Raw genomic sequence first — 27,776 nt, forward strand, 5'->3', positions numbered from 1 at the left:
CAAGATCTTACTTCTCAAGCTATCAAAATTTTCTTTAAAGAGAACTTAGCTTTGATACCAATTGTTGGAAATATAAATGGGAAAGTAAGTTTGGGGGTGGGTTGGTGAATCAACACTTAAAACTTTTACCATAAAAAATTCACTATTTACCCATCTCATAACTTAATATGTAAACTGAAATATGTAACCATGCATCACATCCATAGCATAATTTAAATTAACACATAACACATAAGAATTTGGTTACCCAAAAACCCTCCAAGGAGAAGGTAAAATTGGGGTGGGAATGACTCACACAAATTTTCACTATTGTAGTTTTAATAGGGAAAGCCTTTCACAGGGTAGATCATAGTTTATGATGAAAACTTTGTAGCCATAATTGGCCACACTTTATTTCTATATTAGTGAAGATTTGTGGGTGTCATCCCCACCCCATTTTTTACCTTCTCCTTGGAGGGTTTTTGGGTAACCAAAATCTTATGTGTTATGTGTTGATTTATGTTATGTTATGGGTGTGATGCATGGTTACATATTTCACTTTACATGTTAACTTATGAGATGGATGAATGGTGAATTTTTTTTATGGTAAACATTTTAAGTGTTGATTAAATTTACTCCTAGTGCAATAGAAAAATGATGCATTATGAGATCAAGATCTAAGCCTGGCATATCTGAGTATGTTCATGCAAAATTAATCTTTTTCTCTTGGAAGAAAATAAAAAATTCCTTTATTTCCTCTTTAGATAAGGCCTATGTAAGATGTACCATATGAGGATGTTCCTTAATTCCTATATTGATTGGTTGTGTTGGCTCTATCAATATTGATGATCTTTCTTGAAAGTGACTTGGAAGGACATCAAATATATCATCCTTAGAGGTTTTCACCTTTGTATATGTCTTTTGTTTTTACTATTTATGGTTCTAATACTACCACAATGTGGATTTCACCATTGGAACATCCATTTTTTTAATTGTATGACCGAGATATTTGATGTTAACTTCAATTATATTGACACTATATTCACTAGTAGAAGATGTTATTAGTTTAACAATGTGTAGATAGAAGGAAAGAGAATAATCATTCTAGAACATAGGGACTTCACTAGATGTAGTATTAGAGTTCTAGTTTATTAAGTTGGGATAAGTGAGTGAGAGAGAAGTGGTGGGTTCAATGGCATTCACAGTATAGTCATCAAATGCATGGTCAAGTAATTCAAGACCTAAAGCAATTTCATCCAAAGGTATGATTGAATTCCTTTAAGTTCTAACAACATTAATTGAAGACTCATCAACATTAGTAGGATGAGACTCATCTGACCAAACCCTAGATTTCTCTCCTATTTGAAGCTGATTTTCATATGAATGTACTTGATCTACATCCTTGTCTAAAGTTTCCTCTAAGAGAGAATCAAATTTGTACCCTCAAGAATCTATGCTACATGGAGTCAGACCATAGAACTCCCCAATAGTGATGGGTATACATTCTCAAATTTTATTATCATCTTGATTTTTAAAAAGTTGTTCAACAAATATAGTATGAATAAAATCACCTTGCTCCTATTGAATTTGGGAAGTATTTGTATTATTGTTAGAGGAATCACTATTATCTTCAATAGTACTAACATGTGATACAAAGTCATATGGTTTTGCAAAGAACATAACAAGATCTAGCAAACTAGGATAAGGAAAGGTATTCTCATCATCATAGCTTTTTGCTTGATAATTTGATTCAGTTTGTGACTCATGTTCATATGAACTATCAGATTCTGGTATAAATTTATTGATCCCTAGATGAAAAGGAACTTTCTTGAAAGCTAAGCCTGTTGTGTCTCAAGGTCTTCTAGCTATTGCTTTGATTGGATCAATCAAGCCATTTTTGTTACATCTAGTAGGACCATTTCCTTTGTAAAAAAGGTGTTTTATCAATTTAAGACCCAGTCCATACTTTTTTAGAGTTATCATGAGCCTGGTATGTGATATTAATTGGAACTTCCTCTTTGTATAACCATGCAGTTGTGGCTTTGTTTTCATCTTCATCCTCTAGAGGTATAATGGCTTTGACAAAGGCACCATTGAATTTAGTCTAAGGTGATACCAAAAAAGGTTTCTTCACTTTAGATGGTCTCCTATAATGATCGAGAGATTCAAGAAGAGATGTCAAAGATAAAATTGGTCCAATGTGATATTCACCCATTCCAATTTTTGTTAACTTGAGAGTCTTCTTCATTTCTTTTCACTTGTTGACATGATTATCTGTAGACTCTTTATTAGCAGTGTCAAAACTTTTAGTAGACTTGAGCATGTTACATGTAAAACTAGTATTAGTAGGTATAGTAACTTTTGATCCTTGAAATGGAAACTTGACAAATTGATGGTATGTTGAAAGCACTACTTCTTAATTTTTACTAACAGACTTGGATTTATCTTTGCCAGAAGTAGATCCTTTCTTAATGTTCTTTTGAAGGGTTATATCACCTTTCTTTAATTGAGGTATAAAAGAATTTTCTTGGTTTTAGCTGCTGTTTATAATAGTTAGTATCAAAATTTCTAAAGTTATTTATAAGTGATTATATCGATTGAATTGTTGTAGGGTCTTGTTACACTTGATTGTCCACGAGCCTTTGAGGTGGACTTGCAGAGTGACTATTTGATGGTGGTAAGAAAATAATTAATTTCGTGTGTACATGTATTTTATTTCAATGTATAATAATTATTGATTCATATCTACTTTGTTTGTATCAGCTCAAGTTAGAGAAGAGCCTCAACAAGAGGACAAGCGAGCGTGTGAGGAAGACCCCATCATTGCCACCGTCTCCCTCCACATGATGACAGCAGACCTCAAGAGATTTGTTTCCTTCCCCTCATGGGAAGAAGAAGATATAGTTGATAGACATGTATATGTATAGGCATCAGTGGACATATATGTTGGATTTTATGTCAGTGGACATATTTGATATACATTTGATTTATATATGACATTTAATATTTGATGTATGACATTTATTTGATGCATGACATTATTAGACTTATGACATTATTGGTTAATATATGATATGTTTGTTCATGTATGAAATTAAATTAGATATGTTCATGTATGACATTAAATTCAATACCTAATCAGTTCAAAACTTTGATAGAATATTGATTAAAAATAAACTATATCATTGTTTAAGCATAAGTTTATCATTTCCAATATGTCATCGTCATATGATTTATGATCTTGTTCATGTTTAAATTTTTCCTTCTCTATCATTTTTTTAATCAAGTTTAATTCAATAACTAATTAGTTTGTATTTTTGATACAATATTGATAAGCAATAAACTTTATCAGTGTTAAAATAGCTATGTTATCCCCTTACTTATGTTTGAACTTGGTGTGGGGCATTGTGTTATCTCCTAGCTTAGGGGAGTGGGGTAGTAAGGTTCCATGGTTGGGTGGAAAGTATTTTATCCATTGAGTATTTTTCCAGAGTTTTTCAAGAGCCTTGGATGATCTTTCTTCACACATTCCAATTTTGCATCTTTTATTGTGTGTGGCTAGATGTTGCAACATCATATTATTGTATCATGACTAATTTTTTTGTGACTCCATTATAGATCGTTGAACTAATCAACCATTTAATCAAAGCCTACCAAAATTTCATAGTCATTTTGAGGTTGCAGATCACCAAATCGATCTACTCTTCTCTTAGAATGAGCTATAATCTCACAACAAGCCATTCGTAGGTTACATGTCATCGAATTGGTCACCCCTTCAGTCAAAATCAATTAAAAATATTATTACAAGCCATTCTGAGGTTACAAGTATTCAAATTAGTCAAACTTTGACTATGAATTAGCTACAATCTCATCACAATTCATTGTGTAGCTATAGATCATTGAAATGACCAAGCATTTAATCAAAATTAGGTCTGATCTCATAACAAATAATTCCACAGTTACAAATTTTTGAATTGGTCAATCCTTTGTTCTAAATCAACTAATATGTTATTAAAAGCCATTATGAGACTAGAATTATCCAAATTAGTCAAACTTTTACTATGAATCCACTATAATCTCATCATAAGTCATTTTGAAGTTGTAGATCATCAAACTAATCTTGAGGTTCATTCAGAATTAGGTATGATTTCATAACAAACCATCTTGAGGTTACAAAGCACCAAATCAACCGACCCTTTTCTCTAAATCTAAAATGTTATTACAAGCCAATTTGAGGTTAGAAGTATCCAAATTAGTCAAAATTTGACTATGAATTGGCTATAATCTCATCACAAGTTATTTTGAAGGTGTAGATCACCAAATTGATTAAACGTTTAATCAGAATTAGGTCTAATCTCATAACAAACCATTTTGAGGTTACAGATCATCGATTCAATCAACCCTTCTCTCTGAATCAACTAAAATGTTATTACAAGCCATTCTGAGGTTAGCAGTTTCCAAATTGGTCAAACTTTGACTATGAATTAGTTACAATCTTATCACAAGTCATTTTGAAGCTTCTACACTGAACTGGTAAGCGTTCAATTGTAATTAGGTATGATCTCATAACAAACCATTCTAAGGATATAGATCACCAATTTGGTAAACCCTTTGCCTGTAATGAGCTACAATCTCATAACAAGCCATTCAACAGTTTATTACATATCATTGATTGATCGAACCTTTACTAAGAATCAACTAAAATATTATTACAAGCCATTCTGACATTAGGAGTATTTAAATCAGTTAAACTTTGACTATGAATTGACTACAATCTCATCACTTTTGTAGGTGCAATAGATCACTAAACTGACCAAGCATTTAATCAAAATTAAGTTTGATCTCATAAAAAATAATTCTAAGGTTTCAGATCTCTAAATTGGTCAACCCTTCAGTCTAAATCAACTAAAATTTTATTAAAAGCGATTCTGAGACTAGAATTATCCAAATCAGTGACTATGAATCCACTACTATCTCATCACAAGTCATTTTAAAGTTGTAGATCATCAAACTAGTCAAGCATTCAATCAGAATTAGGTTTGGTCTCATAACAAACTATTCTGAGCTTATAGAGCACCAAATGAATCAATCCTTTGCTCTAAATCTAAAATGTTATTATAAGCCATTCTGAGGTTAAAAGTATCCAAATTGGTCAAAATTTAACTATGAATTGGCTACAATCTCATCACAAGTCATTTTGGAACTGTAGATCACTAAATTAGTCAAATGTTCAATCAAAATTAGGTCTAATCTCATATTAAACCATTTCGAGGTTATAAATCACTGATTTGATCAACACTTCACTCCTAATTAACTAAAATGTTATTACAAGCCATTCTGAGGTTAGTAGTTTTCAAATCAGTCAGACTTTGACTATGAATCTATTATAATCTCATCACAAGTCATTTTGAAGCTTAAGATTACTGAACTATTAAAGCATTCAAACATAATTAGGTATGATCTCATAACAAACCATTTTGAGATTACATATCACTGATTCAGTAAACCCTTTGCCTAGAATGAGCTACAATCTCATAACAAGCCATTTAGTGGTTGGTTACATATCATCAAATTGATCAAACCTTCACTCAAAATCAACTAAAATGTTATAACAAGCCATTCTAACATTAGGAGTATTCAAATCGGTCAAACTTTGACTATGAATCAGCTACAATTTTATCATAAATCATTTTAAAGTTGTAGATCACTAAACTAGTCAAGCATTTAATTGAAATCAAGTCCAACCTCATAACAAACTATTTTGAGGTTGTAGATCATCGAATCAGTCAACCCTTCACTCTAAATCAACTAAAATACTAATTCAAGCCATTGTGAGGTGAGAAGTATCCAAATCGGTCAAACTTGGGCTATGAATCAGCTACAATCTCATCACAAGTCATTTTGAAGATGCAAATCATAGAACTATTCAAGCATTTAATTAACAAACCATTATAAGGTTATAGATCACCAATTTGGTCAACCCTTCACTCCAAATCAACCAAAATGTTATTACAAGCCATTTTGAGGTTAGAAAATTCTAAATCGATCAAAACTTTTGCTACGAATAGACTACAATCTCATCACAAGTCATTTTGAAGATTTAGATCACCAAACCTGTGATATGTTCAATTAGAATTAGGTAAATTCTCATAAAAAACCATTCTAAGGCTATAGATTACCAAACAACTCAACCCTTTACTCACAATTTGCTCAAATCTCATAACAAGTCATTACAGATCATTGAACAACACAACCCTTCATTGATAACTCGCTCAAACCTCATAATAAGTTATTCTAGAGTTACATATCAGCGAATCAGTCAACTCTACACTCATAACTAGCTAGAATCTCATAACATGTCATTCCAGGGTTAGAAAAAAATATGGTCTTAAACTCTACAATTTTTGTATGTGAAGACTCATAAATTTTGAGTCAGAACTTAGTTCTTAAATCTAATAGTCACTTTTGGGCTAATTTCCCCTCGTAACAACATATCCAAAAATTAAAAAGATCCAATAGCGGAATCAAAAGTTGAAGATCATTGAAATGATAAACTCAATAAAGTCATAAATATCCAAATCAGTCAAACTTGGGCTATGAATCAACTACAATCTCATCATAAGTCATTTTGAAGCTACAAATCATAGAATTGTTCAAGCATTCAATCATAATTAACTTTGATCTGATAACAAACCATTCTAAGCTTACAGGTCACCAATTTGGTCAACCCTTCACTCCAAATCAACTAAAATGTTATTACAAGCCATTATAAGGTTAGAAAATTTAAATCAGTCAAACTTTGACTATGAATAGACTACAATCTCATCACAAGTCATTTTGAAGCTTTAGATCACCAAACCTATGAAATGTTCAATTAGAATTAGGTATGATCTAATAACAAACCTTTCTTAGGCTATAGATCACCAAAAAACTCAACCCTTTACTCACAATTTGCTCAAATCTCATAACAAGTCATTACAAATCATTGAACAACTCAACCCTTCACTGACAACTTGCTCAAATCTCATAAAAAGTTATTCTAGAGTTACAAATCAGTGAATTAGTCAACACGACACTCATAACCAGCTAAAATCTCATAATAGGCCATTCCAAGGTTAGAAAAAAATATGGTCTTAAACTCTACAATTTTTGCATTTGAAGATTCATAAATTTTGAGTCAAAACTTAGTTCTTAAATCTAACAGTCACATTTGGGCACATTTCCCCTCATAACAACATATCCAAAAATTTAAAAAATCCAATAGCAAAATCAAAAGTTTCAAATCATTAAATCAATAAACCCTTCACCTGGAATGAGATACAATCTTATAACAAACCATTCTAAGGTTACATATCATTGAATTGGTCAACCCTTCACTAAAAATCAACTACAATGTTAACAAGTCATTCTGAGGTTATAGATCACTGAATCAATCAACCCTTCACTCAAAATCAACTAGAATGTTATTACAAGCCATTCTAAGGTTAGAAGTATCCAAATTAGTCAAACTTTGACTATGAATTGGCTAAAATCTCATCACAAGTCATTTTGAAGTTGTAGATCACTGAACGGTTCAAGTGTTCAATCAGAATTAGGTCTAATATCATAACAAACCATTTTGAGGTTACAGATCACCAAATCAGTCAACCCTTTGCTCTGAGGTTAGAACTATCCAAATTAGTCAAAATTTGATTATGAATTGGCTATAATATCATCACAAGTCATTTTGGAGCTACAGATCATTGAACCAGTCAAGTGTTCAATTGAAATTATTTATGATTTCATAACTAACCACTCTAAGGTCATAAATCACTGAAGAACTCAACCCTTCACTCACAATTTGCTCAAATCTCCCATTAGACTCATTCTAGAGTTACAAATCACCAAATCAATCAACTCTACACTTATAACTAGCTAGAATCTCATAATAATCCATTCTAAGGTTAGAAATAAAATACGGTCTTAAATTCTGTTTTTTTTTATAGACTTATACATGAAGACTCATAAATTTTGAATCATAACTTGGTTCTTAAATCTGACCATAAATTTTGGGCACATTTTTCCCTACAACAACATATCCCAAACTTAATAAAATCCAATGGTGGAATAAAAAGTTAGGATCTCTATGCCGAGACCAATTTTCTATTATTACAAGCCTTTCTAAGGTTACAAGCATCCAAATCAGTCAAACTTTGACTATGAATCAGCTACAATCTCATTACAAGTAATTTTGAAGCTACAGATCATCAAACTAGTCAAACATTCAACTAGAATTAGGTATGATCTCACAAAAAACCATTTTGAGGTTACACATCACCGAACAACTTAACCCTTCAATGAAAACTCACTAAAATCTCATAACATGTCATTCTAGAGTTACAAATCACCAAATCAATCAACTCTACACTCATAACCTGCTAGAACCTCATGACAGGCCATTCCAAGGTCAGAAAGAAAACATTATCTTAGACTCTGCCATTTTTATATAGACTTGTATATGGAGACTCATAAAATTTGAATCAGAACTTGGTTCTTAAAATTGACTATCAATTTTGGGCACATTTCGCCCCCCAACAACATATCTGAAATGTATGCTAATTCAAAGGTGGAATCAAAAGTTAGGGTCTCTACACCGAGACCCATTTTTCCTTGACTTCATTATAGATCACTAAACTGATCAACCATTCAACCAGAGTTAACTAAAATTTCATAACAAGTCATTCTGAGGTTGTAGATCTCTAAATCGATCAACCCTTCACTCAAAATGGGTTATATTCTCATAATAAGCCATTCTAAGGTTACATATCATCAAATTGGTCAAGCCTTCACTCAAAATTGACTAAATGTTATTAAAATTCATTCTAAGGTTAGAAGTATCCAAATTAGTCAAACTTTGACTGTAAATCAGCTACAATTTCATCACAAGTTATTTTGAAGTTGCACATAACTAAACAAATCAAGCATTCAATACGAATTAGGTAGGATCTCATCACAAATCATTTAGAGGTTACAAATCACTAAATAACTCATAATTCACTTAAATCTCATAACAATTCATCCTAGAGTTACAAATCATTGAATTGTAGCTCATTTCAAGGGAAGGATTGACCAATTCAATAAACTAGAACCTTAGAATGACTTGCTATTAAATTTTGGCAGTATCTGATTGGACAATTGATCAGTTCAACTATCTATAATAGAGTCACAGAAAAATGGGTCTTGATGTAGAGACCCTAACTTTAGATTCCACTGTTGGATTTTCCTAATTTTTAGATATGTTGTTTGGGGGAAAAATGTACCCAAAACTGATGGCCAAATTCAAGGATCAAGTTCTAATTCAAAAGTTATGACTCTCCATATACAAATCTATACAAAAATAGCAAAGTTTAAGACAATGTTTTCTATATATCCTTGGAATGGCTTGTTATGAGATTCTAGCTGGTTGTGAGTGTAGAGTTGACTAATTTGGTGATTTATAACTCTAGAATGACTTGTTATTAGATTTGAGCAAGTTGTTAGTGAAGGGTTGAATTGGTCAATGATCCATATATAACCTCAGAATGGTTTGTTATGAGATCATAACTAATTTTGATTAAACACTTGACCAGTCTAATGATTTGCAACTTCAAAATGACTTTTGATGAGATTGTAGCTAATTGGGAAGGGTCCCTAGTGGGTGGGTGGGTGTTGGGGGGTTAGTATAGCATTGAATGACATACGTTTTGCATAATCAGTCAGCAAGTAAATGAGAACAACTACTTAAGCCATTAGGTATAGGTGTGACAAATAAAATAAAATAAAGGGCCCAATTCTATGGGGGGCACTACACTAAAATTCTATGGCCCAAGGGCCCCATTTCATAGTTGAATTTTGACCAATTTGGATACTTCTAACCTCACAATAGCTTGTACAAAATTTTTAGTTGATTGTAATTGAAGGGGTGACCAATTCGATGATATGTAATTTCAAAATGGCTTGTTATGAGATTGTAGCTCATTTTTAGCAAAGGGTTGACCGATATGGTGATCTACAACCTTAGAAGTAGATGCTATGAAATTTTGGCTAGCTTTGATTGAACGATTGATCAGTCCAACAATCTATAATGGAGTCACAAAAAAATGGGTCTTGGTGTAGAAACCCTAACTTTTGATTCCACCGTTGGATTTTCTTAAGTTTTTAGATATATTGTTGGGGGACAAAATATGAAAAAAAATAATGGTAAAATTTAAGAACCAAATTTTGATTCAAAATTTATGAGTCTTCATATACAAGTCTATACAAAAATGGTAGAGTTTAAGTCCATGTTTTCTTTCCAACCTTAGAATGACCTGTTATGAGATTCTAGCTGGTTATGAGTGTATTGTTGACTAATTTAGTTATTTTAAACTCTAGAATAACTTGTTATGAGATTTGAGTGAGTTGTTAATGAAGGGTTCAGTTGTTTGGTGATCTGTAACCTCATAATGGTTTGTTGTGAGATCATACCTAATTCTTATTAAACATTTGATAGGTTCAGTGATCTACAACTTCAAAATGACTTGTGACAAGATTATAGCCAACTCATAGTCAAAGTTTGACTAATTTAGATAATTCTAACCTTAGAATGGCTTCTAATAAAATTTTAGTTGATTCAGAGCGAAGGGTTGACTAATTCAGTGATCTGTAACATCAAAATGGTTTATTATGAGATTAGACCTAATTCTGATTGAACACTAGATCGATTCAATGATCTACAGCTTCAAAATGACTTATGGTAAGATTGCAGTCGATTCATAGTCAAAGTTTGACTAATTTGGATACTTTTGACCATAAAATGGCTTGTAATAACATTTTAGTTGATTTAGAATGAAGGATTGACTGATTGGGTTATCTATAACATTGAAATGGGTTGTTATCAGATAAACCTAATTTTGATTGATCACTTGACCAGTTTGGTGATCTTAGCTTCAAAATGACTTCTGATGAGATTGTGGCCAATTAATAGTCAAATTTTGACCAATTTTGATACTTCTAACCTTAGAATGGCTTTTAATTACAATTTAGTTGATTTGGAGTGATGAGTTGACCAATTTAGTAATCTGTAACTTTAGAATGATTTGTTATGAGATCATAACTAATTTTTATTACAAGCTTGACTAGTTTGGTAATTTGTAGCCTCAAAATAACTTGTGATGATATTGTAGGCAATTCATAGTCAAAGTTTGACCAATTTAGAAACTTCTAACCTTAGAATGGCTTGTAATAACATTTTAGTTGATTCTGAGTGAACAGTTGACCAATTCAGTGAACTATAACCTTAGAATGGTTTGTTATGAGATCAAACATAATTATGATTAAACACTTAAATAGTTTAGTGATCTGTAGCTTCTAAATGACTTGTAATGAGATTGTAGCCTATTCATTGTCAAAGTTTGGCTGATTTGGATACTTCTAACCTCCGAATGGCTTGTTATGAGATTAGACCTAATTTCAATTGAACAATTGACCAATTCAGTGATCTATTATAGCTTCAAAATGACTTGTGATAAAATTGTAGCCAATTCATAGTCAAAGTTTGACCAATTTGGTACTTCTAACCTCAAAATGGCTTGTAATAACATTTTAGTTAATTAATACTAAAGGGGTTACCAATTCGATGATATATAACTTCAGAATGGCTTATTATTAGATTGTAGCTCATTCTTAGTGAATGGTTGACTGGTTCAATGATTTGCAACCTCAGAATGACTTGCTATGAAATTTAGGTCAGCTATGATTGAACGGTTGATCAATTCAGTGATCTATAATGGAGTCATAGAAAAATAGGTCTTGGTGTAGAAACCCTAACTTTTGATTTCACTATTGGATTTTTTTAAGTTATAGATATGTTTTTGTGGGGAAAAATATGCTCAATTTGATGATATGCAACCTCAGAATGACTTTTTATGAAATTTTGATCAACTCTAATTGAATGGTTGATTAGTTCAGCAATGAGTTGTTTGATTATCTGTAACTACAATATAGTTTGTTATGAGATTGTACCTAATTTTGACTGAATGCTTGACCGATTTAGTGATCTAGAGCTTTAAAATGACTTATGATGAGATTGTGGCCAATTCATAGTCAAAGTTTGACCAATTTGGATACTTATAAACTCCGAGTGACTTGTAATAATATTTTAGTTGATTCTGAGTGAATGGTTGACCGATTTGATGTTATGTAACTTTAAATGCCAATTTATGGGATTGTAGCTCATTATAGGTGAAGGGTTTACCAATTTGGTGATCTACAACCTCAGAATGACTTGCTTTGAAATTTTGGCTAGCTCTGATTAAATAGTTGATCATTTTAGCAATCTATAATGAAGTCACAAAAAAATTGGTCTCAGTTTAGAGACACTAACTTTTGATTCCACCATTAGATTTTTCTAAGTTTTGGATATATTGTTGGGAGGAAAAATGTGCCCAAATTCCATGGTCAAATTTAAGAACCAAGTTTAGATTTCAAAGTTACGAGTCTCCTTATACAAGTCTATACAAAAATGGTAGAGTTTAAGACCACATTTTCTTTCTAAACTTGGAGTGGCTTGTTATGAGATTCTAGTTCACTATGAGTATAGAGTTGAGTGATTCAGTGATTTGTAGCTCTAGAATGACTTGTTATGAGATTTGAACAAATTGTGAGTGAAGAGTTAAGTTGTTTGGTGATCTATAACCTTAGAATGGTTTGTTATGAGATCATTACCTGATAATTTGGTGAACTATAACTTCAAAATGACTTATGATGAGATTATAAGAGATTCATAGTCAAAGTTTGACCAATTTTGATACTTGTAACCTCAGAATGGTTTGTACGTTTTAATTGATTCTGATTGAAGGGGTGACCAATTCAATGATATGTAACCTCGAAATGGCTTGTTATGAGATTGTAGCTCATTCTAAGCAAAGGGTTGACCGATTCGGTGTTCTGCAACCTCAGAGTGACTTGCTATGAAATTTTGGTTAGCTTTTATTGAATGATTGATTAGTTCAACAATATATAATAGAGTCAAAGAAAAATGGGTCTTAGTTTAGAGACACTAACTTTTTATTCCACTGTTAGATTTTCTTAAGTTTTGGATATGTTGTTGGGGGGACAAAATGTGCCCAAAATTGATAGTTAGATTTAAGAACCAAATTTTGATTCAATATTTATGAGTCTCTGTATACAATTCTATACAAAAATGGCAGAGTTTATGACAATGTTTTCTTTCTAACTTTGGAATGGCCTGTTATGAGATTCTAGTTGGTTATGAGTATAGAGTTGACTAATTTGGTGATTTTTTTAACTCTAGAATGACTTCTTATGATATTTGAGTGTGTTTTCAATGAAGGGTTGATTTATTCAGTGGTCTATAACTTCAAAATGGTTTTTTTATGAGATCGTACCTATATTTGATTGAGTGCTTAAATGATTTGGTGATTTGTAGCTTCAAAATGACTTGTAATGAGATTTTAGCCAACTCATAATCAAAGTTTGACTGATTTAGATATTTCTAACCTTAGAATAGCTTGTAATAACATTTTAGTTGATTCAAAGAGAAGGGTAGACCAATTTGGTGATCTATAACCTTGGAATGGTTTGTTATGAGATCAAACTTAATTACTATTGAATAATTGACCAATTTGGTGATCTGTAAGTTCAAAATGACTTGTGATGAGATTGTAGCTGATTCATAGTCAAAGTTTGACCAATTTGGATACTTCTAACCTTAGAATGACTTGTAATAACATTTTAGTTAAATCAAAGTGAAGGGTTGACTGATTGGATGATATGTAACCTCAGATTGGCTTGTTATGAGATTGTAGCTCATTCTAGGTGAAGCATTTACCAATTTAGTGATCTACAACCTCATAATGACTTGCTATGAAATTTTATTTATCTTTTCTTGAATGGTTGATAAGTTCAACAATCTATAATGGGTCACAAAAAATGGGTCTTGGTGCAGAGACCCTAGCTTTTGATTGCATTGTTAGACTTTCCTATAAGTTTTGGATATGTTTGCGGGTGTCAAAATGTGCCCAAAATTGATGGTCAGATTTAAGAATCTAGTTCTAATTCAAAATTTATGAATCTCTATATACAAGTCTATACAAAAATGGTAGAGTTTAAGACTATATTTTCTTTTTAACATTGGAATGGCCTATTATGATATTCTAGCTAGTTATGAGCGTAGACTTGACTGATTTGGTGATTTGTAATGCTAGAATGACTTGTTATGAGATTTGAGTGAGTTCTCAGTGAAGGGTTGAGTTGTTCAATGATTTGTAATCTTAGAATGGTTTTTTATGAGATTGTTCCTAATTCTAATTAAACTTTTGACTAGTCTAGTGATCTACAGAGATTCATAGTCAATGTTTGATTGATTTGGATACTTCTAAAATCAGAATGGCTTGTAATAACATTTTGATTGACTCAAAGCATAAGATTGGCCAATTTAGTGATTTGTAACCTTGGAATGGTTTTTTATGAGTTTGGACCTAATTTTAATTGAATGCTTGACCAATTCAGTGATCTACAGCTTCAAACTGAGTTGTGTTGAGATTGTAGTTGATTCATAGTAGAAGTTTGACCGCTTTTGATTCTTCTAAACTTAGAATGGCTTGTAATAACATTTTAATTGACTTAGAGTGAAGGGTTGACCAATTTGGTGATCTATAACCTCAAAATGATTTGTTATCAGATTAGACCTAAATTTGATTGAAGGCTTCAATAGTTAAGTGATCTACTACTTCAAAATTACCTGTGATGAGATTGTAGCTGATTCATAGTTGAAGTTTGACTGATTTGGATACTTATAACCTAAAAAAGGCTCACAATAGCAATTTTAGTTAATTTCAAGTGAAGGCTTGACTGATTCAATAATATGCATCCTCAAAATGGGTTGTTATAAGATTGTAGCTCATTATGAGCAAAGAGTTGACTGATTTGGTGACCTGCTACCTTGGAATGATTTGCTATGAAATTTTAGCTAACTCTAATTGAATAGTTAATAAGTTCAATGATCTATAATGGAGTCATAATAAAATGGATCTTGGTGTAGAGGCCATAACTTTTGATTGGACTGTTGGATTTTCTTAAGTTTTGAATATGTTAGGGGCAAAATATGCCCAAAATCGACGATAAGATTTAAGAACTAAGTTCTGATTCAAAACTTATGAGTCTCCATGTACAAGTCTATACAAAAATGGCAAAGTTTAAGACAATGTTTTTTTTTATAAACTTGGAATGGCATGTTATGAGATTCTACTTGGTTATTAGTGTAGAGTTGACTAATTCAATGATTGTAACTCTAGAATGAATTGTTATGAGATTTGAGAAAATTGTGATTGAAGATTTGAGTTGTTCAATGATTTGTAACCTCAAAATGGTCTATAATGAGATCATACAAAATTCTAATTGAACACTTGATCAGTTCAGTATCTATAGCTTCAAAATTACTTGTGATGAGATTGTAGTTGATTCATAGTCAACTTTTAACTAATTTAGATAATTCTAACCTCAGAACTGCTTGTCTAGTTAATTCTAATTGAAGGGTTGACCAATTCGATAATATGTAATCTCAAAATGGTTTGTTATGAGATTGTAGCTCATTTTGAGAAAAGGTTTGATCAATTTGGTGATCTGCAACCTCAAAATGACTTGCTATGAAATTTTAGTTGGCTCTCATTTAACAGTTAATCCGTTCAGTGATCTATAATGGAGTAGCAGAAAAATAAGTCTTGATGTAGAGACCATAAATTTTAATTCCACTGTTGGATTTTCTTAAGTTTTGGATATGTTGTTGAAGGACAAAATGTGCCCAAAATCAACTATAAAATTTAAGAACCAAGTTTTGATAGAAAAATTGTGTCTCTATATATAAGTCTATACAAAAATGGAACAATTTAAGACCATATTTTCCTTCTAACCTTGGAATGTCCTATTATGAGATTCTAATTTGTTAGGTATAGAGTTGATTGATTCGATGATTTTTAACTCTAGAATGACTTGTTATGAGATTTGACCAAATTGTGAGTGACTGATTGAGTTGTTCAGTGATCTATAACCTAAAAATGGTTTGTTATGAGATCTTACCAAATTCTGATTGAACAATTGATCAGTTTGATGATCTGTAGATTCAAAATGACGTGTGATAAGATTGTAGTTGATTCATAGTCAAATTTAGACCAATTTGGACACTTCTAACCTTAGAATGGCTTGTAATAATATTTTAGCTAATTCTGATTGAAGGGGTGACCAATTCAATGATATGTAACCTCAAAATGGCTTGTTATGAAATTGTAGCTCATTCCAAGTGATCGGTTGACCAATTCAGTGATATGCAATCTTAGATGAATTGCTATGAAATTTTGACTGGCTTTGATTGAACACTTGATTAGTTCAGCAATCTATAATGTAGTCTCAAAAAAAGGGTCTTAGTGTAGAGACCCTAACATTTGATTCCACCTTTTGATTTTCTTAAGTTTCAAATTTGTTGTCGGGGGGCAAAATTTGCCCAAAATCGATGGTTAAATTTAAGAACTAAGTTCTAATTCAAAATTTATGAGTCTCCTTATACAAGTCTATATAAAAATGGTTGTGATTCTAGCTAGTTATGACTATAGAGTTGACTAATTTGGTGGATCTATAACTCTAAAATGAATTGTTATGATATTTAAGTAGATTGTGAGTGAAGGGTTGAGTTGTTCATAAATTTGTAACCTTAGAATGGTTTTTTATGAGATTGTACTTGATTCTGATTGAATGCTTGACCAGTTTGGTGATCACAACTTCAAAATGACTTATGATTAGATTGTAGTCAATTCATAGTTAATTTTTTTGTGATTTGGATACTATTAATGTTAGAATGGCTTATAATAACATTTTAGTTGATTTTGAGTGAAAGGTTGACCAATTTGATTATATGTAACATCAAAATGACTTGTTATGAGATTGTAGCTCATTTTGAATGAAGGGTTAATTGATTTGGTGATTTGCAACCTTAGAATGACTTGCTATAAAAGTTTGTTCAGCTTTGATTATAGATTAGTTCAGAGATCTATAATGGAGTCACAAAAAAATGGGTCTTAGTGTAGAGAGAACTTTTGATTCCACCATTGAATTTTCTTAAGATTTAGATATGTTATTGGGGGGAGAGATGTGCCCAAAATTAAATATCAAATTTAAGAACTACATTTTGATTCAAAATTAATGAGTCTCCTTCTACAAATTTGTACAAAAATGATGAAGATTCTAGCTAGTTATCATTGTAGAGTCAACTGATTCAATGATTTGTAACTCTAGAATGACTTGTTATGATATTTGAGTAAATATTGAGTGAAGGGTTGAGTTGTTTGGAAAATTTATAACTTCAAAATGATTTGTTATGAGATAGTATCTAATTTCGATTGAATGCTCGACTGGTTTGGTGATCTCTAGCTTCAAAATGACTTGTGATGATATTGTAGATTATTAATAGTCAAAGTTTGATACTTCTAACCTTAGAATGGCTTGTCATAACATTTTAGTTGATTCGAGTGAAGGTTTAACCAATTTAGTCATATGTAACCTCTAAATGGTTTGTTATGAGATTGTAGCTCATTTTGAGTGAAGGGTTCACCGATTCGATGATTTGCAACCTCAAAATGACTTGCTATGAAATTTTGGTAGTCTTTGATTGAATGGTTTATTAGTTTAGTGATCTATAATAGAGTCACAAAAAAATGGGTCTCTATCAATGGTCAGATTTAAAAACCAAGTTTTGATTCAAAAGTTATGACTCTCCATATACAAGTCTATACAAAAATGGTAGAGTTTAAGAACTTATTTTCTTGTTTAACCTTAGAATGGCATGTTATGAGATTCTATCTAGTTATGCATGTAGAGTTGACTGATTGAGCAATTTCTAACTCTAGAATGACTTGTTATGAGAGTTGAAAAAATTGAGTGGAGGGTTGAGTTGTTCAATGATCTATAATCTTAGAATGGTTTGTTATGAGATTGTACCTAATTTTGATTGAACGCTTGACTAGTTTGGTTATCTGTAGCTTCGAAAATGACTTGTAATGACATTGTAGCCAATTCATAGTCAAATTTTGACCAATGTGGATACTTCTAACCTTAGAATGGTATTTAATAACATTTTAGTTGATTTGAGTGAAGGTTTAACCGATTCAATGATATTTAACCTAAGAATGGGTTGTTATGAGAGTGTAGTTCATTCTAGGCAAAGGGTTGACCAGTTCAGTGTTGTGCAACCTTAAAATGACATGCTATAACTTTTTTGCCAACTTTAATATAATGGTTAATTAGTTCAATGATCTATAATAGAGTTAGAGAAAAATGAGTCTTAGTGTAGAGACCATAAATTTTGATTCCACCATTGGATTTTCTTAAGTTTCGTATGCCCAAAATTAACTGTTAGATTTTAAGACAAAGTTCTTATTCAAAATTTAAGAGTCTTCATATACGAGTCTATAAAAAAATGGCAGAGATTAAAGGCCACATTTTCTTTCTAACCTTAGAATGGCCTGTTATGAGATTCTAGCTGGTTATCAGTGTAGAGTTGATTGATTCAGTGATTTGTAACTCTAGAATGATTCATTATGAGATTTGAGCGAGTTGTTAGTGAAGGGTTGAGTTGTTTGGTGATCTATAACTTCAGAATAGTTTGTAATAACATTTTAGTTGATTCAAAGCAAAGTGTTGACTGATTAGGTAATTTGTAACCTCATAATGGTTTGTTATGAGATCAGACCTAATTCCAATTGAATGCTTGACCAATTTGATGACATGTAGCTTCAAAATGACTTATGATGAGACTGTAACCTCAAAATGACTTGTATTAGCATTTTAGTTGATTCAGAGTGAAGGCTTGACCATTTTGATAATCTGTAACTTCAAAATTGTTTGTTATGAGATCAAACCTAATTCTAATTGAATACTTGACCAGTTTGGTGATATGCAGCTTCAAAATAACTTGTGATGAGATTGTAGGTGATTCTAGTCAAATTATGATCAATTTGGATACTTCTACCCTCAAAATGGCTCGTAATAACATTATAGTTAATTTTGAGAGAAGGGTTGACCAATTTGATGATATGTAACCTCTAATGGCTTGTTACGAGATTGTAGCTCATTATGAGTGAAGGGTTTACCAATTTAATGATCTACAACCCCATAATGTCTTGTTATTAAATATCCACTAACTCTAATTGAATGGTTGATTAGTTCAGTGATCTATAATGGAGTCATAGAAAAATGAGTCTCAATGTAGAGACCCTAACTTTTCATTCCACCATTGGATTTTCCTCAATTTTGGATATGTGTTTGACAGGAAAAATGTGCCCAAAATCAATGATCAGATTAAGAACCAAGTTTTGATTCAAAAGTTATGAGTCTCTATGTAAAATTTTATACAAAAATAATAAAGTACCTAATTGTGATTGAATGTTCGACTGATTCGGTGAATTGTAGCTTCAAAATAACTTGTGATGAGGTTATAGCCAATCATAGTCAAATTTTGACCAATTTGGATACTTCTAATCTCAAAATGGCTTGTAATAACTATTTAGTTAATTCAAGTGTAGGGTTAACTGATTCAATGATATGTAACCTCGAAATGGCTTGTTATGAGAAAGTTACTCATTCTAGGTGAGGTTGACTAATTCGGTAATCTGCAACTTTAGAATAACTTGCTATGAAATTCTAATTGGCTCTAACTGAATGATTGATTAGTTCAATGGTCTATAATGGAGACACAATAAAATGGGTCTCGATGTAGAGACACTAACTTTTGATTACATTGTTGGATTTTCCTATGTTTCAAATATGTTGTTGTGGGGCAAAATGTTCCCAAAATTGATGGTCAAATTTAACAACCAGATTTTGATTCAAAATTTATGAGTCTTTGTATATAATCCTATAAAAAATGTCAAAGTTTAAGACTGTGTTTTCATTCTAACATTAGAATGCCCTGCTATGAGATTCTAGCTAGTTATGAGTGTAGAGTTGAATGATACATTGATTTGTACCTCTACAATGACATATTATGAGATTTGAGCAAATTGTGAGTGAAGGGCTAAGTTCTTTGATGATTTGTAACCTGAGATGGTTTGTTATGAGATTGTACCTAATTCTTGTTGAACGCTTGACTAGTATGGTGATTTGTAGCTTCAAAATGAATTTTGATGAGATTCTAGCTGATTCATAGTCAAAGTTTGACCAATTTGGATACTTCAAACCTAGGAATGGCTTGTAATAACATTTTATTTGATTTAGATTGAAGTTGTGACCAATTTGATGATATGTAACCTCAAAATTTCTTGTTATGAGATTGTAGCTCATTCTGAGCGAAGGATTGACCAATTTGGTGATCTAAAACCTTAGAATGATTTACAAACTATGGCTCTGATTGAATGGTTGGTTGGTTTAGTGACCTATAATGGAGTTAGAAAAATAGGTATTAGTGTAGAGACCTAAACTTTTGATTCCACCATTGAACTTTCTTAAGATTCGGATATATTATTGGGGGGGAAAATGTGCCCAAAATCGTGGTTAGATTTAAGAAGCAAGTTTTGATTTAAAATTTATGAGTCTCCTTATAAAAGTATATCCAATAATGGTAGAGTTTGATGGATTTGGATACTTCTAACCTCAAAATAGCTTGTAATAACATTTTACTTGATTATGAGTGAAGGGTTGACTCATTCGATGATATGTAACCTTTGAATAGATTGTTATGAGAGTGTAGCTCATTTTGAGTGAAGGGTTTATTGATTTTGTGATATGTCAATCTTGAAATGAATTGCTATGAAATTTTGGTTGGCTCTGGTTGAACAGTTCATTAATTCAATGATCTATAATGGAGTCATAGAAAAATGGGTCTTAGTCGAGAGACTGTAACTTTTGATTCCATTGTTAGATTTTTCTAAGTTTTGGATATGTTGTTGGGGGAAATGTGCCTAAAATTGACTATAAGATTTAAGAACTAAGTTATGATTCAAAATTTATGAGTCTCCATGTATAATTTCTATACAGAAATGGTAGAGTTTAAGACCATGTTTTCTTTCTAAGCCTAGAATGGCATGTTATGATTCTAGCTAGTTATGAGTGTAGAGTTGACTAATTCAGTGATTCGTATCTCTCGAATGACTTTCTATGAGATCTAAGAAAATTGTGAGTGAAGGGTTTTAGTTGTAATAAGATCTTACCTTAGAATAATTTTTTATGAGATCTTACCTAATTTGGATTGAAAGCTTGACTGGTTCAGTGATCTATAGCTTTAGAATGACTTGTAATGAGATTGTAGCCAATTCATTATCAAAGTTTGAACAATTTATATACTTCTAACCTCATAATGGTTTTTAATAACATTTAGTTGACTCAAGTGAAGGCTTCACTAATTTAATGATATGTAACCTCAGAATGTTTTATTATGAGAGTGTAGCTCATTCTAGGTGAAGGGTTGAATGATTCATTATTTTGCAACTTTAGAATGACTTACTATGAAATTTGTGCCAGCCTTTATTAAATGGTTGATTAGTTCATCGATTTATAATGGAGTCATAGAAAAATAGGTTTCATTGTAGAGACTTTTACTTTTTATTCCACCGTTGGATTTTTTGAAGTTTCGAAAATGTTGTTTGGGTGAAAATGTGCCCAAAATCAATAGTCAAATTTAAGAACCAAGTTATAATTTAAAACTTATGAGTCTCCATGTAAAAGTCTAAATAAAAATGACATAGTTTAAGATTGTGTTTTTTGTTTAACCTTAGAATGGCCTATTATGAGATTCTAGATGGTTATGAGTGTAGAGTTGACTGATTTAGTGATTTGTAAATCTATAATGACTTGCTACGTGATTTGAGTGAATTGTGAGTGAAGGGATCAATTATTCAGAGAACTGTAACCTCAGAATGGCTTATTATGATATTGTAGCTCATTTTGAGTGAAGGGTTGATTGATTTGGTGATCTTCCACCTTATAATACTTGCTATGAAATTTTGGTGAATAGTTGATTAGTTCAATGATCTATAATGGAGTCACATAAAAATGGGTGTCATTGTAGAGACCCTAATTTTTGATTCCACTATTGGATTTACTTATGATTTAGATATGTTGTTGGGGGAAAATGTGCCCAAAATTCATGATCAAATTTAAGAACCAAGTTTTGATTCAAAATTTTTGAGTTTCCTTTTACAAGCTACAAAAAAATTGCATACTTTTAAGACTGTATTTTCTTTCTAACCTTAGAATGACCTATTATGATTCTAGTTAGTGAAAGATTCGGTGAGTTTATTGATTCTGATTGAATGCTTAACCATTTCAGTGATCTACACCTTCAAAATAACTTATGATGAGATTGAAGCTGATTCATAATCAAATTTTGACCAATTTGGATACTTCTAACCTAAAAATGGCTTGTAATAAGATTTTAGTTGATTCGAGTGAAGGCTTAACTAATTTGATGATACATAACCTTAGAATGGCTTGATATGAGAGTGTAGCTCATTCTAGGTGAAGGATTGACTAATTTGGTGTTATCCAACCTTAGATTGACTTGCTATGAAAATTTGTCTTTTTCTCATTGAATGATTGATCAGTTCATCAATCTATAATGGAGTCACAAAAAAATGGGTTTTGTTGTAGAGACTCTTACTTTTCATTCCACCATTTGATTTTTGTAAGTTTCGAATATGCTATTGGGGTGAGAAAGTTACCCAAAATCAAAGGTTAGATTTAAGAACAAACTTATGCTTCTCTATGTACAACTCTATACAAAAATGGTAGAATTTAAGACCGTGTTTTCTTTTTAACCTTAGAATGGCCTATTATGAGATTCTAGCTAGTTATGAGTGTAGAGTTGATTGATTCAGTGATTTGTAACTTTAGAATGACTTCTTATCAGATTTGAGCAAATTTTGAGTGAAGGGTTGAGTTTTTTGGTGATCTGTAACCTTAGAATGGTTTGTTATGAGATGTTGTCTAATTTTGATTGAACGCTTGATCTATTTGGTGATCTGCAGCTTCAAAATGACTTGTTATGAGATTGTAGCCGATTCATAGTCAAAGCTAGACCAATTTGGATATTTATAACCTTAGAATGGATTGTAATAACATTTTAGTTGGTTCGAGTGAAGGCTTAACTAATTTGATGATATGTAACCTCAAAATGTCTTGTTATGAGAGTATAGCTGATTTTAGGCGAAGGGTTGACTAATTCATTATTGTGTAACCATAAAATGACTTGCTATAAAATTTTGGTCTACCCTGATTGAATGGTTGATCAATTCAACAATCTATAATGGAGTCATAGAAAAATGGATTTTGTTGTAGAGACCCTAACTTTTGATTCCATTATTGGATTTTTTCTAAGTTTTGGATATGTTGCTAGGGGCCAAAATTTGTCCAAAATTGATGGTCAGATTTAAGAACCAAGTTCTCATTACAAAGTTATGAGTCTCTGTGTACAAGTCTATACAAAAATGATAAAGCTTAAGATCATGTTTTCTTTCTAACCTTAAAATGGCCTGTTATGAGATTCTAGTTGGTTGTGAGTGTAAGGTTAACTGATTTGGTGATTTGTAACTCTAGAATGACTTGTTATAAGATTTGAGCAAATTGTGAGAGAAAGTTTGAGTTGTTTGATAATCTATAACCTTGGAATGGTTTTTTATGAGATCGTACTAATTCTAATTTAACGCATGATTGAAAGGTGATTTGTAACTTATAAATGACTTGTGATGAGATTGTAGCAAATTCATAATCAAAGTTGACCAATTTGGATACTTCTAACCTCATAATGGATTGTAATAACATTTTCTTTGGTTCTAGTTAAAAGGGTGACCAATTCAATGTTATGTAACATTAGAATGGTCTATTATTTGATCAGACATAATTTTGATTCATAGTCAAAGTTTGATTGAATTAGATACATCTAACCTCAGAATGACTTCTCTTAACATTTTAGTTGATTTAGAATGAAGAGTTGATAGATTTGGTGATATATAACCTCATAATGGTTTGTTAAGTGATCAAACCTAATTTTAATTAAATGGTTGACTAGTTTGGTGATCTACAGTTTCAAAATGACTTATGATGAGATTGTAGTCAATTCTTAGTCAGAGTTTGACCAAATTGAATGCTTCTAACCTTAGAATGGCTTGTAAATAACATGTTAGTTGATTTAGAATGAAGGTTGACCAATTCGGTGATCTATAACCTTAGAATGCTTTGTTATATGATCAGATATAATTCTGATTGAATGCTTGACAAATTTGGTGATCAGCTTCAAAATAACTTGTGATGAGATTGCAGCTAATGTATAGTCAAGGTTTGACTGATTTGGATAGTTCCAACCTTAGAATAACTTGTAATAACATTTTAGTTGATTCTGAGTGAAGGGTTGATCGATTCAATGATATGTAACCTCTGAATGCCTTGTTATGAGATTGTAGCTAATTCTGAATGAAGGGTTTATTGATTTAGTAATCTACAACCTCATGATGACTTGCTATGAAATTTTGGTCGATGCTAATTGAATGGTTGATCAGTTCAACTATCTATAATGGAGTTATAGAAAAATGGGTCTCTATGTAGAGACCCCAACTTTTGATTCCACTGTTAAATTTTCCCCAAGTTTTGAATATGTTGTTGAGGGGCAAAATGTGCTCAAAATTGACTGTCAAATTTAAGAACCAAGTTTTGATTCAAAAGTTATGAGTTTCTATGTATAAGTCTATATGAAAATGATAGAGTTTAAGACCATGTTTTCTTTCTAACCTTGGAATGGGTTGTTATGAGATTCTATCTAGTTATGAGTGTAGAGTTGATTGATTTAGTGATTTGTAACTCTAGAATGACTTGTTATGAGATGTTAGTAATTTGTTAGTGAAGGATTGAGTTGTTTGGTTATCTATAACCTTAGAATGGTTTTTTATGAGATCATACCTAATTTTGATTGAATGCTCTTAGTTGAGTGATCTATACCTTGAAAATTTCTTGTGATGAGATTGTAGCTGATTCATATTCAAAATTTGACTTATTTGGTGATGTGTAACCTCAGAATGATTTGTTATTAGATTAGACCTAATTTTGAATGAACAATTGACTAGTTTGAAGATATGTAGCTTCAAAATGTCTTATGATGAGATTATAGTTGATTTAGAGTTAAAGTTTGATCGAATTTGATACTTCTAACCTCAAGATGGCTTGTAACAACATTTTAGTTGATTCAAAAGGAAGGGTTTATTGGTTCAGTGATCTATAACCTTAGAATGGTTTGTTATGTGGTCAGACCTAATTCTGAGTGAATGCTTGACTGGTTCAATGATTTGCAACTTCAAAATGAATTGTGATGAGATTGTAGCCAATTCATAGTCATAGTTTGACTAAATTGGATAATTCAAAGGTTAGAAAGTAAACTTGGTCAACCCTTCACTTTGAATCAACTAAAATGTTATTAAGTCAATCTAAGGTTAGAAATATCAAAATTGCTCAAACTTTGACTATGAATCAGCTATAATCTCATCACAAGTCATTTTAAAGCTACAAATCATGAAATTGGTCAAACATTCAATCAAAATTAGCTCTAATCTCATAACAAACCATTTCGAGGTTATAGATCACCCAATCGATCAACCTTTCACTTTGAATCAACTAATATGTTATTAGAAGCTATTCTGAGGTTAAAAGTACTCAAATTGGTCAAACATTGACTATGAATCAAATAAAATATTATCACAAGTCATTTTGAAGCTACAGATCATTGAACTGATTGAGTGTTCAATCAGAATAACATCTAATCTCATAACAAACCATTCTAAGGTTACAGATTAGCAAATTGATCAACCCTTCACTTTGAATACACTATAATGTTATTACAAGTCATTCTGAGGTTAGAACTATCCAAATTAGTCAAACTTTGACTATGAATTAGCTACAATCTCATCATAGGTCATTTTTCAAGCTATAGATCACCAAATTGGTCAAGTGTTCAAATAAAATTAGGTCTGATCTCATAAAAAACCATCTTGAGGTTACAAATCACCAAATCACTCAACCCTTCAATCTGAATTAGTCATCTCTATAGTCATAACTAACTAGAATCTCATAACTACCCATTCCAAGGTTAAAGAAAACATGGACTTAAACTATGCCATTTTGGATAGACTTGAATACAGAGAATCATGAATTTTGAATCAAAATTTGTTTCTCTAATTTGACCTTCAATTTTGGGCACATTTCTCCCACCAACAACATATTCAAAACTTGAGAAAGTCCAATAGTGGAATGAAAAGTTAGGGTTTCTACACCCAAACCCATTTTTTTGTGACTTCATTATAGATCATTAATGTGGTCAATAATTCAATTAGAGCCAACCAAAATTTCATAGCAAGTCATTTTGAGATTACAAATCATCGAATCATTAAACCCTCCACCTAGAATGAGGTACAATCTCATAACAAGTTATTTTGAGGTTACATATCAAAAAATCAATTAACCCTTCACTTAGAATCTACTAAAATGTTATTACAAGCCATTCTAAGTTTAGAAGTATCCAAATAGGGACAACTTTGACTATGAATTGGCTACAATCTCATAACAATTCATTTTGAAGTTGAAGATCATTGAACTGATCAAGCATTCAATTAGTTAGGCACGATCTCATAATAAACCATTCTGAGGTTATAGATTATTGAACAACTCAATCCTTCAGTAACATCTCACTCAAATATCATAACAAGTCATTCTAGAGTTAAAAACTATCTAATCAGTCAACTCTACACTCATAATAGTCCATTCCTAGGTTAAAGAAAAATACGGTCTTAAACTATGCCATTTTGTATAGACTTATATACAGAGAGTCCTAAATTTTGAATCAAAACTTAGTTCCTTAATCTGACCATCAATTTTGGGCACATTTCCCCCCCCCCCCCCCCCCCCCCAACAACATAATCAAAATTTGAGAAAATCCAAATGTGGAATTAAAAGTTAGGGTTTTTGCACCGAGACCCATTTTTCTAGCCATTCAATCAGAACTAGCCAAAATTTCATAGCAAGTCATTCTAAGCTTGTAGATTATTGAATCAATCAACCCTTCCCTCATATCAAGCTACAATTTCATAATAAGGTATTCTGAGATTACAGATTACTTGAATCGGTCAACCCTTCACTATGAATCAACCAAAATCTTATTATAAGACATTCTAAGGTTAGAAGTATCCAAATTGGTCAAGCTTTGACTATGAATTGGCTACAATCTCATCACAAGTCATTTTGAAGCTATAGATCACTGAACTGGTGAAGCATTCAATTAGAATTAGGTTTGATCTCAAAACAAACCACTCTAAGGTTATAGATTATAGAATCAATCAACCCTTCACTCTGAATCAACTAAAATGTTATTATAAGCCATTCAAAGATTAGAATTATCCAAATTAGTCAACCTTTGACAATGAATCGGGTAGAATCTCATCACAAGTCATTTAAAAGTTGCAGTTTCCTGAACCGGTCAAGTGTTAAATAAGAATTAGGTTTGATCTCATAACAAACCACTCTGAGGTTATAGATCATCGAATTGGTCAACCCTTTGCTCTAAATCAAATAAAATGTTATTATTAGCTATTCTAAGGTTAGAAGTATCTAAATTGATCAACCTTTGACTATGAATCAACTACAATCTCATCACAAGTCATTTAGAAGCTACAGATCATCGAATTGGTCAAGCGATTAATCAAAATTATGTACAATCTCATAACAAACCATTCTGAGGTTATAGATCACCAAACAACTCA

The sequence above is a fragment of the Cupressus sempervirens genome, chromosome 10 (assembly GCF_028749045.1).
Source record: "Cupressus sempervirens isolate cs-2001-9-10 chromosome 10, ASM2874904v1, whole genome shotgun sequence".
Lineage (NCBI taxonomy): Eukaryota > Viridiplantae > Streptophyta > Pinopsida > Cupressales > Cupressaceae > Cupressus > Cupressus sempervirens.